General features: G+C 43.6%; 1 protein-coding gene across 2 annotated transcripts in view; it reads left to right on the top strand.

Annotated features, from left to right (window-relative positions):
- LOC118218727 (monocarboxylate transporter 2-like) overlaps positions 1 to 18,100 on the top strand; it is a 29,432-nt gene continuing 11,332 nt past the window's right edge. Inside the window, exons 1-2 of one of the 2 annotated variants that reach the window (XM_035401362.1) lie at positions 1 to 165; positions 1,973 to 2,131. The gene's annotated coding sequence lies outside the window, so the exon portion shown is untranslated. Of the gene's footprint in view, positions 166 to 1,448; positions 2,132 to 18,100 lie in introns of those variants that run through there. The other variant, XM_035401363.1, reaches the window with a different exon arrangement.

The raw sequence follows: 18,100 nt of genomic DNA on the forward strand, positions 1-18,100 counted from the left end.
AGCGGGAACAAATGACACTACAGAACTTCCTGTCCAGCGCGTACTTGATGGAGAATTTGACTGCGAAACCAATGAAAAGCCTAATTTCTCAAGGGCTTCCATGTCGTCCGCGTATATAAATAAAGTGAAAGTGGACGTGTGTTTACAAGCTATGCGTAATGTAAGGTAGGCTAAATCACGTGTTTGTATACGGATTTATCGCGTGCAACTCACACTTCCTTCCATAGCACAATATCGACACGTAGCCTACGTGTCGCGTGAATTTCTATAAAGCCGGGCACCCACCGCACGCGTATCGGCCGCGAGCGCACTAGGCGCGTATTACGCGCGTAACTGAAGCGTAGTTGAAGTACTGTTATTACAACGGCAGTGGGCGACGTCGTCTCCACCAGATGCGAACGCGTCGCGTACCAGCTGCGAAGCTCGCGCGACACAAGCGAACTGAAGCGTAGTTTTTCGCTTCGGTTCTATTTTTTCGGCTTGTCGCGCGTCACGGTGGCCTGTTTATACACAGAAATACGCTCTAAAATGCTAGGTATATATGCTCTGATTTATATTTCATCCTTATATTACTGAGGGTGTGTCCCTAGTTACCTCCCAGATATTTTATAAGCAGCTAAAAAAATACAAGCCTTTTCGTTTTTGTATTGTCCTTGCAAAAAAAAAAAAAAAAAAAAAAAAAAAAAACTGGAACCTGGGGAAAAGGCAAACTTAGTTTCGCTATTTTATTTTGCGGAGGGGGTGGGGTAAATTTGAAAATACACCACAGAAAGACGTAGCCTATTGAATGACGTAGAAGTTAATGCACCGAGCAGCGGTTTGTTAGCTCGAGTGTTGGAAGGTAGTTTTTAACCAACCATCGCTCAGCCTATTTGACTTCTCCGATGTCTTCGTTCGCCGTGATTAGCTGATTTTACTAAATCTGATCCTATAAATGTTTTGACGTGAATGACAAGACGACACGGGAATTCCCAATGGTTGATTACGGATTATTTATTATTATTATGATCATTACATATTCTTCGTGAAATTGGCACGCTTGTTAACCAAGCAAATAAATTAATGCAGTTTGAGATTGATTATTATGCAGGCTACGTTGCGATTTAAGCTTATGGTAATTCTTTAAAGCGTTTACTTTCTCACGTATTTACACGAGTTAACGTAATATTACCAAATTAACAAACTGAAAAAGGTCTCTCACCAAAGTATTCACTTAACCCATAATCAACAGTCGTGAACAAACGTGAAATACACGATGTAAGCCCACTGCAGACTGCGAGAGCTACTAGGAATATATAGCTTTTACGCAAGCCTTTGCGCGACACAAACGGAACCAGTGGAGACACCCTACGCGTCGCGCCGTGCTGCTTCGCCCTGCTGTTTACGCGACGCATACGCGACGCGTGCGGTGGGTGCCCGGCGTATACACACGTAATTCAATCAGCGTGTTGTTTCCTTGGCAGATCTGTGTAATGCACTTCACATTCTGGTCCGACTGCGTTCACAACCTAGTTCTAATTCTCCACAAGCTCGACTAATCTAAAGCCTGCCATTTGCTCAAGTTTGCTTCTCTTTAATAGCAATATTCTTGCACGGATAGTTATGCAATCACTGTGGTTTTACGCGAAGGTACCCTAATTGTCCTCAAGACAATTAAATCATTTATTTTCTGTGCTGCTGATGTGGCCTTAAAGCGCCTATCCAACACAGACATGATGGAGCTCTAAATTTAAACTAATCCCCGATGACAAACACAGTTGACCTACTTCGACTTCATCTTTGTTTTCAGGGCCGCATTTACTACTAAATCTTTTGCATCTTCAGTCAAGTTTCACTATGAAGTGGGCTAGTCGCATCGTCTAACAAAAAAATTGGCTGTATACCATTTTATTTACAAGCTCTTTCCCCCTCATCGTTACTACAAAGGTTGTGAAACTTGTCTTTTGTCTCCGGTATTTCTGACCATCCACAGAATCCGCAGGTTGTCAGAGCGCCGTCATACAGCGCTGTAGCTACGTCATCTCTCTAGTAAGCGAGCGGCTACGGTTTCAGGCAGTCTTCTCCCAGCACAGGCAAGGTCAGCGGCCAAGCACCTCAGTGGGCGAAGGGATCTGGTTTTACATTCTAAAAGGTACGTGGGATTTATTTAAAGCGTACGAGATTGTAAGGATGCTTACGAAAGTAAGTAACCTACATTTACGTGACGTTATCTAGCAGTGCTTAATTCGCTTGTCACTGGGGGATGCGCTCGGCGTTGGTATTTAATTATAGCAAACGTTTGACAGTTTTTTCGTGCGGTTTTGTGGTTTTAACATTCAGATATAGGCCTACTCCTCATGAGCGCGATAACCTCTGCACATAGTTTACACATCTTGCGGGATTTTTTTGTGGCATGGTTTCAGCATCGTTTGGCTAGATTCGCTAGCTTGTTAGTTAGGCTAGCTGCATCGCATCCTCTCCAGTATTAGGGTTTCCAAATACAAAACATGCTGTTGTAAAGTACGAGCACATTCTGCTAAGTTATTTCTTGATAATGAATGCAGTCTGCATCAACTTTTATATAATTTCAAGTCGAGTTCGTGTTAGAGACCGGTATCACGCGCTCGCGTGACAGCTACCGTTTTGTATCCATTTTCTGGTTGCGCCCCTGTCATTGGCTCCCCGTCACCCACGCCATCCACCGAAAGTGGAGAGGTGAACAAGGGCCCGGGACGTTGCTTACTTTACAGAGAGAGATGATGGTACTTTCTACTGGAAGCATTGTACAATTATCATGACTTCAATGGGGTTAATTTTGTCTTTTTTTGAAGGTTTACCAAAAACGGGAAATCCTTACTTTCGCGTCACCTAGTTGGTTTAAAATATCAGTTCATTACGCAGCGGCTTTTTCACTCTGTTATCAGATTCATTTTCTTACCTACAACCGCTGTAAATAGTTATCTGAAGAAAAACACGTTTTCAACGTACTGAAATGCCAGGTGATTAATGACTTGCAACATCTAGGCCTGCCACTGATTTAGATCTTGATCACTAATACTGATATCAAAATTCGGCCTAGTTACAAGAAACAATATTGGCTATCTTCACACAAAGTAAACATGTCGTATTCCAAAGCAATGGTGCTACCCAGTGTTTCCTAACTTATTTCAGGTAACTTGACCAAGCGTTTGTGTCAAATGGCAATCATTTATTGTGGGACTAATTAGCAATTCAGCTGTGTTACACCAATAAAAAAAATTTAAAAAATGACAACAGGATATGTTTGAACAGTTGTCTGCATCCAGTGCTTTGGGTGCATGAGAAGTACATCATGTATAAAATGCATGAATAAAATGGGTTTGTTCAGAAAATTGTGTTCATAAATAAGATATTTTATTTAACATTGTATGTATACTATTGTACTTATTTGGCGAAACGTTGACTAACATGCCTATAGTACATTAATGGGGCAAACCTATGTCTGAATAGGTTTGTGAAATTCAATATTTATAGGCCTAAATATTTCCAATTTTTATATGTCTTTATTTATTACCCCCTTCTTTTGTGTGAATGATTGAAGGTTTTTTGTATAAATGTCTTTTCGCAAATGTAATTATATGCTGCTATTAAAATGTTGTCATGGGGACAGTGAACAACTCTATGTATGTATGTATTTTGCAAGTCTTAGTGACTTATAGTCTGTACTTTGTATGTGTGAGTTACTTCCGTTTTTCCAGATATCACTTCTTTTTGTATTGCGTTTGTTATGAGTAACTGATAACAGGAATGCATATAAATGTAGGTTATGAGAGGCATGCTTACACATGCATACATGCAAACGCTCACATTGTAAGCAGTCTCTGTGCTGTGGTTGGGGGGGGGGGGACTTTTTTTTTTTTTGGGGGGGGGGGAGACTTTTTGTGTCTTGATTTTTATGTCTCTGCGACGGCACAGCCGTGGCCGGAGGCATTATGATTTCGGGTTGTCCGTCCGTCCGTCCGTCCCGATTCTCACGAATGAAATATCTCCGGAACGCCTTGAGGGAACTTCTTCAAATTTGGCACAAACGTCCACTTGGACTTAAGGATGAACTGATTAGATTTTGGTGGTCAAAGACGGAGGCGTACAACCGTGAGGTGGTATTTCTAGTTTTAACTAAAGATGATCGGCTCAGTCTTTTCCATTTAATTTTATGTACATGTGCTTGTGGTGAAGCGGTTAATATCAGACTCAAAGGTTGTGTCATCGTAGAATTCTCGATTTTTGCACACACAAGAGCCAAAACAGAGTGGAAAGTAGAGTGCGTCCTGTAAAAACAGGCACTGGTCTGAGATCTGTGTTACTTTTTGACCGTAATGTTTACACGGCCATTGTCCAATATCAATGTCATTCGGCTAACGAAGCTAATGGCAAACAGTGTGAGCTGTGTGCACACGAGCTGGGAGATTGTGAGCGCCCAATTTATCACATAACTTGTGATGAGTAGCTGAGCAGACCTGGGTGTAAAAATGCAAACTAGCCCTTTAAGAAATGCTCCTGGATTACAGTTATCCTTATTTGAACTTTCACAGTATGATAAAGGTTTTCCGTCTAGCACTGGTGCTTTCATATATAATTCAAAAAGCAGTTGCAGAGACAAACGCCACGGTGGCTATAACAAGCTGGCACCATCACAAAATGGACACAACCCCCCCCACTTTATATACTCACTAACTTGACAGGCATCCGTTGAGCCTTCATTTATAAAATCACAAGCAATCTCCTCCAGTTTCGGCCCTTGAACTGGCAACATGTATACCCTGGTTTGTTTTCATCTTTTTCTTCTGAGATCCATTTTTTTTTTTTTAAATATAAGATTTATAAGGCATTTTGACACGCTTAGTTGTAGCTAGGACTCCATTTTGCTCTCTTCCTCTGCTGGCTAGCTGACCTTGCAATTTGACCTGCAAAACTGAAGCTAACAGTTGTGGCAAATAGACACTTGACATTGGACAATAGCATGCACAGACCTATTTCCCAGCAATCTTTGCATATTAGAAAATAACAGTAGCACCAAAGAAATTACCACAAATTATTTAATTGAATAGTTTAAGCAATATATTTTATATCCAGCAGTTATCATTCCTTCTGAGGTAGCCCAAACTTTAAAACATCAGTGCTGAAGAGGCCAACTAACCATTAGGCTCAGTGAGTTGCAATCATACAACTGAATGGGTAGAGTAGCAGTCTTTAAAAATCACCCCATTGTGAATATAATGTAAGCATTGGTGCTGGGTGCTGTGCTGTATAATGTTAGCGCTTGGGCTAGGTGCTGTGCTGCATAATGTTAGCGTTTGGGCTGGGTGCTGTGCTGTATAATGTTAGCGCTGATGCTGGGTGCTGTGCTGCGTAATGTTAGCGCTGATGCTGGGTGCTGTGCTGTATAATGTTAGCGCTTGGGCTGGGTGCTGTGCTGTATAATGTTAGCGCTTGGGCTGGGTGCTGTGCTGTATAATGTTAGCGCTTGGGCTGGGTGCTGTGCTGTATAATGTTAGCGCTTGGGCTTGGTGCTGTGCTGTATAATGTTAGCGCTGATGCTGGGTGCTGTGCTCTATAATGTTAGCGCTGATGCTGGGCGCTGTGCTGTATAATGTTAGCGCTTGGGCTGGGTGCTGTGCTGTATAATGTTAGCGCTTGGGCTGGGTGCTGTGCTGTATAATGTTAGCGCTGATGCTGGGCGCTGTGCTCTATAATGTTAGCGCTGATGCTGGGCGCTGTGCTGTATAATGTTAGCGCTTGGGCTGGGTGCTGTGCTGTATAATGTTAGCGCTGATGCTGGGTGCTGTGCTGTATAATGTTAGCGCTTGGGCTGGGTGCTGTGCTGTATAATGTTAGCGCTTGGGCTGGGTGCTGTGCTGTATAATGTTAGAGCTTGGGCTTGGTGCTGTGCTGTGCTGTATAATGTTAGCGCTTGGGCTGGGTGCTGTGCTGTATAATGTTAGCGCTTGGGCTTGGTGCTGTGCTGTGCTGTATAATGTTAGCGCTTGGGTGCTGTGCTGTATAATGTTAGCACTTGGGCTGGGTGCTGTGCTGTATAATGTTAGCGCTTGGGCTGGGTGCTGTGCTGTATAATGTTAGCGCTTGGGCTGGGTGCTGTGCTCTATAATGTTAGCGCTTGGGCTGGGTGCCTTGCTGTATAATGTTAGCGCTTGGGCTGGGTGCTGTGCTGCATAATGTTAGCGCTGATGCTGGGTGCTGTGCTGTATAATGTTAGCGCTTGGGCTTGGTGCTGTGCTGTATAATGTTAGCGCTTGGGCTGGGTGCTGTATAATGTTAGCGCTGATGCTGGGTGCTGTGCTGTATAATGTTAGCGCTTGGGCTGGGTGCCTTGCTGTACAATGTTAGCGCTTGGGCTGGGTGCTGTGCTGTATAATGTTAGCGCTTGGGCTGGGTGCTGTGCTGTATAATGTTAGCGCTTGGGCTTGGTGCTGTGCTGTATAATGTTAGTGCTGATGCTGGGCGCTGTGCTGTATAATGTTAGCGCTTGGGCTGGGTGCTGTGCTGTATAATGTTAGCGCTTGGGCTGGGTGCTATGCTGTATAATGTTAGCACGTGGGCTGGGTGCTGTGATGTATAATGTTAGCGCTTGGGCTGGGTGCTGTGCTGTATAATGTTAGCACTTGGGCTAGGTGCTGTGCTGTATAATGTTAGCGCTTGGGCTGGGTGCTGTGCTGTATAATGTTAGCGCTGATGCTGGGTGCTGTGCTGTATAATGTTAGCGCTTGGGCTGGGTGCCTTGCTGTACAATGTTAGCGCTTGGGCTGGGTGCTGTGCTGTATAATGTTAGCGCTTGGGCTGGGTGCTGTGCTGTATAATGTTAGCGCTTGGGCTGGGTGCTGTGCTGTATAATGTTAGCGCTTGGGCTGGGTGCTGTGCTGTATAATGTTAGCGCTGATGCTGGGTGCTGTGCTGTATAATGTTAGCGCTTGGGCTGGGCGCTGTGCTGTATAATGTTAGCGCTTCGGCTGGGTGCTGTGCTGTACAACGTTAGCGCTGATGCTGGGTGCTGTGCTGTATAATGTTAGCGCTCGGGCTGGGTGCCTTGCTGTACAATGTTAGCGCTTGGGCTGGGTGCTGTTCTGCCTGACCTTAATGCTAAGAGGTTCATATTGATTTTCTCACTGCGCTGATCAGATAAGTTGAGAGCAGTGCTTATCAACTCGCTGCTGGGCTCTGACACAACCCTGGTCAAATAGTGTGACACGTTTCGACGGCCAGCTTGACTGTTTAGAAGGGGGCAACACGTGCCTGTGCAAGAAATGAACTTCACAAAACAAATGCAAAGACTTGTAAAGCCTTGACTAGGCCTTCACTATTATGACTAAAATGATAATTTCGATATGACAGAAAACTCACCTGCCTTCATCCATTCATCATGCTGAACTTTATGACGGCTGCAAAGGTGGTTGAATACGTGAGTTTTTTTGCGGGACTGACGCAACGCAAAATCGCACTTTGCAGAGTCTTTTTTTTTTGGTCGACGTCAATTTTTCTAAACCCTGAAGTGGTTCCGAATGGTGGATTTTGATCCCTTTCGTGGAACTGACTCTCTGTGTCCTTTTGATCTCCCTGCGCTTTCCTCTCCAGCGTGTTTCATCTGCTGCACCACAAATATTATTACTCGCATCACGCTCAAAACGAACGTCCGTGATTGGTCAGTCTGCCTGTGTATGGGGGACGCGCAGACAGCCGCGCTCTGTAGACCACACGTGTAGTCACTGAATGTCACCTCCGCTTTTTCTTCCTGCTTCTGTTTTATTTTCCAAAACAACGGGCCGTTTGGATTCTCTTTGACATTCTTTGATTTTGTCCTGAAAATGAGTGAAGTGAAGAAAGAAAGTATTATGTGTGGCACAGTTATTCCATGCAGTTACGTACTAAAATTAAATACTAATGATTTGCTAACATAATTTGGAAGTCATCTTTCCTCCAGTTTCCTCCCACAGAAACTAGCTCAAAGTTGAGGGTCAGGGTCAAGGACTAAGCTCGTTACGGCTAGCGGCTTTTTCAGTTTTCCACTACGATTGCGAAACTCGCCGGAGTGCACCTCAGTATGTCCTTCTGTATTTCTGCATCACAGACACAGAAAAAGCTTTGAAAGGCAAGCAGTTTATTCTTCATTAAATTTGGTGATTTCCGAACATGGCGGACTGTTCTGGGGCGTGGGGTTGGGGCAATCGCGTGTTATTGTCAATGTACGCATGTACAATGTACTGTCTGTAGTAAAGGAATTACCAATTCCCAAATGCTCTGTCTGTAGTAGAGGAATTACCAATTCCCAAATGCTCTGTCTGTAGTAGAGGAATTACCAATTCCCAAATGCTCTGTCTGTAGTAGAGGAATTACCAATTCCCAAATGCTCTGTCTGTAGTAGAGGAATTACCAATTCCCAAATGCTCTGTCTGTAGTAGAGGAATTACCAATTCCCAAATGCTCTGTCTGTAGTAGAGGAATGGACACAAATCGTTTGGAGTATATTTTCTGGGCCAATGGAAAACACTATAACTGAAATAATATCAGAAATCCCGGGAAGTGATCGGTCTCTTTAACTGAAGGTTAGGGTTACGCTGAATCTCTAAGTAATTCGCGCCGGGTTCCATTGCCCTTTTCCTCCCCGTGCGTGTGGCGACGCCATTGCGCTCGCCGCTTTGGCTCCCGGGTTTCGGCCCGGCGCGCCTGTCCCGGGCAGGTCACCGGGTTTTGCGGGGATGCGGAACGCCGTTCGATCGCACGTCGGTGAGCTCGCGGCCGTGCTTCTGACCGTTCTGGGGCCCCTGGGCCGAGCAGCCGCGGGCGCGCGGTCGATGCATAATCGCCACCACGCTTCAGTTACAGTGCTGACTGCTCGTGGGTACACGGCTAACACGCTGCACGTCCACGACGGCCACCGTCAATATCTTGGAGACAAAGCGGCTGTTTTGTTGACGAGTTCGCTTTCGGCAAGACTGCACGAGGAATTGGTTTGTTCGTAAATGAAATGGGCGCATCGGACGCCGCTTTGACGGACATTGAAAAGCAGACGACGCACACGACAGCTAAATTAATCAAAAATATATATTTTTTTTTCTCCCTGCTCTTTGGCGCCCCCTCCTGGCTGTGGCGCTCTAGGGCAACCGCCTAGTTCCCCTATGCCTAAAAACAGGTCTGAAGTGGCTTAAAGGAACAACTTTCCCTGAATGGTTTGCATTACATTCGAGGAAAAACCCGGTTAATTTTGGGTGCCACAGCGACCATATCGGGGGGCTTATTGTGGGTTTGAAGCTTGGTCTGAGCCGATGACTTGCGCGCACAAAGCAGCGAGCCGCCTCACGTCCTGTTGCGTCACCGGCTCTAGGACACGGAGGTTAGACTCCAGAACCCGTTTGTTCATCTGTCATGATTATCAAGGTGGCCGATTTTGAAGCTGAACTCTACGGTACCTTGGCAACCGAAGAGCTGGCAGTTATTCTCTGTGAATCGCTGCACACACGCTCCATGAAACGGACAGCATCGGGGTAAATTTTGTTTTCCCTTTCCTTTTAAACTTTGTGCTTTATTTAGATATGGAAGAAAGCAGGGAGGGTCACCGGTGGCGATTTCAGCATGAAAATTATAATGGGGCGCATATTTATTTTTTACATTTTAGGCACATGCCGGCACTCCTATCTAGAATGACTTCCAATAAGTAAACATGCATGCATGCGCTCATGCACACACACGCACACACACACACACACACACACACTGCCACTGATGTACAGTGACAGCGCAGCACGAAAGACGGCCTAAATAACTGACCTATACGCATGTAAACCGTACAGGGTTCAATCTGAAGTTTCCCTCCAATGGCAAAGTGCTGATACTCCCATGATATTCCCATGATTCATTCCTGTATTGTGTTCACTAGATAGCTTCCTGTCCTTTGGGGCTGTGACTGTAATTACCGGTTTTTGGGCCAAATCTCTACATCTCAACATAACAGTAGATATGTTGTTTCTGGGTCACGACAGCTTGTGCCCCCAGCTTAACGTAAATGTACTAACTGAGCATGTGCGGGAGGATCTTTAGGTCTGTACACACACATTTGGGTCTGTACACACATACACATAGATGCACTCACACATGCACACGCACGCACACACAAGGAAAATGATTCCTAGCAGCACCATTATGATTTGCTCAGTCAAACAAGTTGATTTTTCAATTAAATCACCGTTTGATTAATCATAATTCACCTTGCACTACAGTGCCATCTGCTGGTGGGGGCCCTTAATATAAAATCACCATTGAGGGTAACGGAGAGATGAGGGATGAGGCAGCTCACAAGGAGTCAAACTTCTGCCCACATGCAGGAGAGGGGTGGGGTTGTGAGCGGGAAGTCAAACCTGTGCCCGGTGTACGCACATGGTGTGTGAATCAGCCATCATACGGACTGCGCGACACACAATTCAACATACTTCCCTCCACACAGAGTCTCCCAACCGCGTGTTAAGTGCGGTAGCATCGCAGATCATGACGCCTCCTAGTCTCTTATTTTAGATTATCACAGTGAGTTTTCCAAAATTTCCAAAATATAATTACTGCGTGAAAGATATCTTGGCTGCAACAATGATCGCACCACAATTGCCTCCAGTTCACTGGTAAACCGAACCATGTTGGTTCCTGATAATAATAGTACAGAGAGAGCTGTGCTCTTTTTCACCTGGAGGTGTCCTATGGAATTGTGGTCTGGTCAGGAAATATATGTTCGAGTTAACCTCTCAGGGTCACCAGAAATCAGCATTTCATTGCTTTATTGTTGTAATTTTTTTTAATTGTTCCTGGGGGACCATGCCCTCGGAAGCCCCTAGCATTTACGCGTCCCCCCCCCCCATGCTCAAAATGACTCCTGCGCCCCTGTGGTTTTCGGCTAGGCCCCTTCGTTCCTGTGAAGGGAACACTTAACGCTGCAGCATGCAAATGACATTCGAGAGAATCGTGTGCTTAGTTTGGGGACGGTCCTCTTCCTGTTTCAGCACGACAGTGACCCCACGTGCGAGGCAAGGTCCATGAAGGGCTTGCCGAGTTTGGTGTGAAAGAACTTGACTGGCCCGCACAGAGACCTGACCTCAACCCCATCGGGATAAATTGGAGTTACATTACATTACATTACATTACATAACATAACATAACATATAGCAGGCGCTCTTATCCAGAGCGATTTGCACATTGTATCCATTTATACAGCTGGATATATATACTGAAGCAAGTACCTTGCTCAGGGGTACCGCGGCTACCCGGGAATCGAACCTGCGACCTTTCGGTTACAAGCCCAGTTCCTTACCCACTGTGCTACGCTCCTCCCCTTTGACATACATGTGAGGCCTGAAGGAGTTACCCGCTCATCTTGCCTCTTAGGGAGGGAAGCAGCCACTCCTTTACCGAACGCTACAAATATTTCTTGTCCTTGTAGAGAGAGAGAGTGAGTCATTGACGCTTTACAATCGAGCAGGTGTTAGGTGTCACCTGGTCGCACCCATTTTTTCTTTTTTTTCAGGCGCACACTTTCGCCCTTGAACCAGTAGTTATGTCATCTAATATTACAGCTGTGGTAACAGAAAAAAAAGGAGCGAGTATTTTGTTCGCAGCCATGCAGAACAATTCAAACGCTTGCTCCTAGTTAGTCTACGTGTCACCCTTCAAAGATTAAAAAGGAAAAGAGGCTTCCCTCGTAAGTAAGATGCTTTATTTTAAATGGAGGAATTTTTTTTACTTGAGGTGCTATTTGAGTTTTGCAAACGTAATGCTTCCATGGTTGTAGGAGTTTGGCAGTCGCGTTGTGTGCCTGATTCTTAATAAAAAATCAACTTTGGGAACCGTTTAAGTGTATTAATGCCACTGACTGTTTAGGAATTTTTGTATAACTTTAAAAATAAGTTGAGTGACAGATTTAATGTGTGCACTGCCTCAGGTGGTGTAGGGCAGTGATAAACCTGCTGCCAGCCTACACCAGTCATAATCAGTTGCACAGTTTCACAGATACAGGACACTTTCAATATTGTATTGTTTTTCTGTCATACATTGTATTACACTAGATGTGTTAAGAAAGTATATAATTTGTTAATTCCTCTACTACAGACAGAGCATTTGGGAATTGGTAATTTTTCTACTACAGACAGAGCATATGGGAATTGGTGTAGGCCTAGTAGGCCTATGGAGCTGTAGGCGAGAGGGGTTGTGCCTAGTTGTGTGCTTAGGAATAGTAGGCTTTGTTTTAGTGCACTGACTTGCCTGTATTTTAAAATACAATGTTTTTTTTATTATTAAAATGGTGGTTGTTATTTTTAAGAATTGCGTTAACAATGTTGATGTTAACTGAAGGTTTCTCGTCTGCTCTATTATAGAACAAGTTGGTCACCAAACTGGTAGTGCAGTCTGCCACTACCTTGATCGTTTCTTTTAGACTGTACCAGCAGTTTTTAGTTAACAAAGGCACTGTAGCACTTTATAATCAAAACTGTTTGTTCACCTGTTATTTATATTGGTATATTGGTATTAGTGATGCTGTGTATTAGCCAGTCTTGATTCGCAAAAGCACTCTATGTACTTTATCACCAAAGCTGGTTATGTACTTTTTTCAGTTACCTATACACGTATTGCACTTGACTTATACTCTGCATCCTTCTGTATGGCATGGCAGACCGCCAGTTTGATGCGGCCATTTTGAGTGCCGGTCCACTCTCAAGCTCCTGTGTGCTCCATGATTCAAACTGAAATTCATTCATAACCTTTATTTAATGAATGAATTTCCGTTTGAATCATCAAAATATAGCTGCAAGCAGCGATGTGGGAGGCCAAGCACCGAGGGAGAACCGCAGAGCATCGAGTGCTATTTGCATCTTTCTGAAATGTCTGAAAAGACATAAACAAAGACATAAACAAAGTGTGTGTGAGTGTGTATGTGTGTGTGTGTGTGTGTGTGTATGCACGTGTGAGTGTGTATGCGTGTGTGTGTGTGTGTGAGGGGGGGGTGGGTCTGAGTCACAGAGATGGAAGGCCTTTTTTTTTTAAGAAGAAGTATAGCAGCGAGTTGCAAATAATAATCTTAGCAAAAAACAACAGGGGTCTTACGAACCCTTGGTCCTTGGCCCCCTAATAATCCTAGTGAAAACAACAGGGGTCCTATGAACCCTTGGTGCTTGGCCCCCTAATTAAATGCGCATAGACGGGCTTCCCTTTTTTTCTTTTTATGTTTATTTAAGTGTTGTGTATGTTTACTATTGTGAACTACCTTATCAAAGCCAAAAAAAATAAAAGTTCATTTTTGAGTGAAGAGTGCCATTTCCCTTAAAATAGTACCAGTACCTGTTCATTGAGCAGAAGTTGTATTTGTCAAATATCTGAGGTTATTTAAAGCATATTATTGTACTGTGAATGGTGTACCATACCATTGGTGTCTGCAACCACCTTGCCCTGAGTACTTTTAACGAGCACGACAACGGAAGCAAGTCCATGGCTTTGCTGTTAACCTCGACAGTTTTTCACGCGTCACGCTTGTACTTGTTTCGTGAGCGGCGCACGGAAGGACTTCGACAGGTTTGATATCCGTTGCGATTCCGGGGGGTTGTCGTGCACACATCGTCTCGTTTCGGGCTTTGCCCCCCTCATATGTTTAAGGAGCTTAAAAATGCGTGACCTTGGCTTTCAGGTGCAGGCAGCCTGTTTGACTCCCCCTCTGTGGAATGCCTTTCATAAACCATAATCAGATTGTGTGTTAACGTGAAAATGTATTAAAATTTAAACCTTTTTTTACATTAATTAAAAAACAGTGCTGGGCCACTGATAGGAAGTACGTGACTGAAGGGTAGCGCCTGTTTTCATGTTTAGGGTTAAGCCATATGAATCCTTTTGAATAATCGAATAATCAAAACATAATAATGGTTGAAGAAATGACTTACTGATCGTAGGGTTGTATCGTTTCATTTTATTTTGATGTTAATATGAATACCTGTGTATTCAAAAAAGCATAATATCTTTACAGCCCTAGTTCATGTTCTTGGATATTCAGTCACGTTATTTGAAAATACATCTGGCGGTTACGCACCAGTCTATGGGTGATTATGCATAACATACAATAAAATAGATGGACCTTTTTCCCCCGTGACTACCTGTCAGACCAGGCCAAGACTAACAAACACAGTTTCCTTTTAAGTTGTCAGCTTGCTGATTTATTTAAGCTTAAGAATGTAATTAACTTTGAGAGTGGGCCAAGCCAACATAAAAAAAAAACAGAAACATTCAAAAGAAAAGAAATAGCTAACTAACTACTTCTATACAAAACACTGAGCATTGCCCTTAAGGAGATTGTTGTGTTGTGCTGGCTGAGTCTTATAGCTGTGACATCACAGGCCATGTTATTTTCACAGTCTTCCAGCCGTCATCAGTAAAAGACAGTGAACAGTAGCGAGAAGCAGAGATGTCAAAGTAAAGTCGCTTATTAGGGTTTTGGGCACCACGTGACGCTCCTCAAATCGCTCTGACGCTCCTCAAACCGCTCTCACACTCCTCAATACACACACACACACACACCACACACATTATGGACAAAGGTGCTATATATATATATATATATATATATATATATATATATATATATATATACTCAAAGGTATAGGTTGTGCCAATGATTTGACAGCTAGATAGGCTTCCTTCCAAGTGTCAGCCATGCTCCCTTTAACTCCATGAATCTGAGCTGTTGATACAGCTTGTATTAAATTTGTATTAAAATTTGTGAGGGTCCTCTGTTGTCGGGACACAGAATGCGTGGATTCCACCGATTTACCAGCATTTTTTTAGCTGCTGTGAGAGCTGATAGTAGTAGTTTTTTTTCTGTTGATGCGATAAGTTGAGATTAGAGTAATCATCGAGGAGGAATAATGATGGTGAGGACTGAATATCTAGGTCCGTTATTGTGGAAAGATCTAAAGCAGTTTGCTCCCTAGAGGAAAACACATTTGGACAATCCCAGTAGAAGTCAATGAGAAGTACCCACCATGCCCTTCGGGCATAAACTGCTCCTAGGGGATGTGTTTAGATGCATGTGAAAGCGTCTTAGTGGTGCCAAATATAGCCTAATCTACGCAAGAAATTTCCGGTGAATCATTTGGTGGTTCATGATTTAAAGATATGCTAGTCCAGACGGAGGTGGAAAGATAGTTGCTGTCAGCTAAATTTAGACCTGCCGTCCAAACAGAGCTGATTCCCAATATGGAAGACGGTCTGAGCGTGAATAAATAGGCTCTAGAGGCTGAACATTTTTTTTTTTGTTTGTTTTTAGGGCATATAATTTCGTATGGGATGTACTGGTAAAGGAACCCCATAACAATGCGGAGCCTAAGCGTAAGTACATTAAGAAGGATGATGTGCCTGCTATATTATATTGTGCCTGAACATTTTGAAAGGACCTCAAGCTATATTTATTGAAAATACTGGCTAAAAAATATTGAGGGGAGAAAAACATTGAGGGACTGTTTGTCTTTCTGTTTAGTTTGTCTTTTCTGGTTGTTGAAATGATTACTGAGATTATAGGGCTGCATTGTTTACTTGACAAACCACAATTAATGACGTCTTGCAGTCTGTAAGGGTTGACCAAAGCTTCCTCAAGCAGGCGCCAAGAGACTGGGGTAATAGGACCAAACCAGTTTGAGAGAGGTCGAGGTGTGAATGGGGTAATAGGATCAAACCAGTTTGAGAGAGGTTGAGGTGTGAATGGGGTAATAGGATCAAACCAGTTTGAATTAGGAAAATGTATCCAGCTTGGTACATCTTTGTTAATTTGTGTAAAAATATTATTGAAATTATCTGATATTGTTTCACGAAGGGTAGGATAAATATGAATACCCAGATATCTGAAATGTTTGACAATAGGTATCGAAGATGGTGAAAAAAAAGTTGAAAAGTTTAAAGGGAGAAAAGAGGATTTCAGCTCATCAGTTAATTTTGATTGAGATGGGCGAGGGTTCTTGAGACTGACGAACAGTTTGGGCCAGAGGCAGTTCCAGTGATGCAAATGCAAAAAGCAGGGGGGCAAGTGGACCGGCCGGGTGCCTCTGGCTATGGAGAATGGAATAGATTTGTTCTGTCCTGTAATAATCCTGTAATACAGGAGGCTGAAATTTGGCATGGAGGTTGGTCATGACCGAAGGTAGAGCTGAGTAACTTTCAGGCTTGTTGACTAAGAGAGGCGGTGTGGCCATGGGCATGGCCTATCACAAAAAGGCACATAACTCCTGAATGGATACACAGATTTGCACAAGATTTGGTGGAAAGGTTGGTCATGAGCCAAAGAAGAGGTCACGTGTTTGTGTGAGGGTGTGTGCATGGATGCATGCGCGTGTGCGGTCGCAGCTATTGCGGATTCGCACTTGTTTCTACATAAGACAAATAATTGCGAAAAATAAAAAAGACTACGGATAGGATAAGACGGTTTCACTTGTCAAACAAGCAGTAACTTTAAACAAGCTAATATTTTCAACTTGAGAGAAAAAATAAGATTTTAAGAGCCATTGTAAGACTAACCTTTGAAAGACCTTTCTCTTATTGCTTATTATTGGTCAGGTGGCTTTTTCACACCTCATTTCCTTACACTCTGAAGGGTGACATGTTCTAAAACGCATGAGGCTTTGTTGATTCAATAAACACATTTTAACCCGAACGAGCGTTTTTATGTAAATATTGCACCATAACACAAAGCCTGTTTCTTCATGTTTATAATCAAATAACAGAGGCATGCACATCAAGTGCATGGCACCTCCAGCAGGAAGTTGATAAAAAACACTGGGAGATATTAGCGATGGAACTTGCTCTCCGCGGATATGCGTGGAAGCTAAGGCTTTTGTTTGCACTACCTAAATATTTGTTCAGAAGGCAAGTCTGGCCTGTTTGAGAACAGGAGAGTTTTTTCAGTGAATATTCCGAAGCATAAAACATCAGAAGTCTGTACTGACCTGTGACCTTTGTATTAAACTTTGAGTCAGGAACCTGCATCTTGATGTTTTGATTTGTAAAACATACTTTCACTTCCCATTCACACAGTTGGATATTTACTTATGTGCTTTGCTCATGTAATTTACATTACATTACATTTACTTGGCAGACGCTTTTATCCAAAGCGACGTACAAAAAGTGCATTTCATGGTCATAGACAACTGCTGAACACAGGTTCAGTAGGGTACAATACTTATTTTGTACAGCTATTTCTAGCCAAAATTTGGCCCAAGGGCAGTGCCCCTCCCAGCGAGTTGCTCCTCTCTCAATAACAGGCCCAGTTACCTGACTATTATACGACACTGCCACTGTTCCAACAAGAGCTGGCCTACTACTCTGCCACTATCCCAACAAGAGCTGGCCTACTACTCTACCACTATTCCAACAAGAGCTGGCCTACTACTCTGCCACTGTTCCAACAAGAGCAGGCCTACTACTCTGCCACTGCTCCAACAAAAGCTAGCCTACTACTCTGCCACTATCCCAACAAGAGCTAGCCTACTACTCTGCCACTATCCCAACAAGAGCTGGCCTACTACTCTGCCACTATCCCAACAAGAGCTGGCCTAATACTCTGCCACTATTGCAACAAGAGCTGGCCTACTACTCTGCCACTATCCCAACAAGAGCTGGCCTACTACTCTGCCACTATTCCAACAAGAGCTGGCCTACTACTCTGCCACTATCCTAACAAGAGCTGGTCTACTACTCTGCCACTATCCCAACAAGAGCTGGCCTACTACTCTGCCACTATCCCAACCAGAGCTGGCCTACTACTCTGCCACTATCCCAACCAGAGCTGGCCTACTACAATTTGGAACTCAGCCCTAAAACGTAGATCCAACTAATCGATAAAGAAAATTCCTTGGCGACAAATTTTTTATTGTCGCTTTTGTCAACGTCATCGATTGGTTGTCACAGCCCTAACGGTTAGGGAACTGGGCTAATAGCCTAAATGTTGCAGGTTTGATTCACAGGTAGATGGCTGCCTGTTGTGTCTTTGAGTAATGTACTCATCCTGAATCGCTACAGTAAATATCCAGCTAAATACATGGATAGTGTGTATAAATGCAAAAGC

Source organism: Anguilla anguilla, chromosome 19 (genome assembly GCF_013347855.1).
Source record: "Anguilla anguilla isolate fAngAng1 chromosome 19, fAngAng1.pri, whole genome shotgun sequence".
Taxonomy (NCBI): domain Eukaryota; kingdom Metazoa; phylum Chordata; class Actinopteri; order Anguilliformes; family Anguillidae; genus Anguilla; species Anguilla anguilla.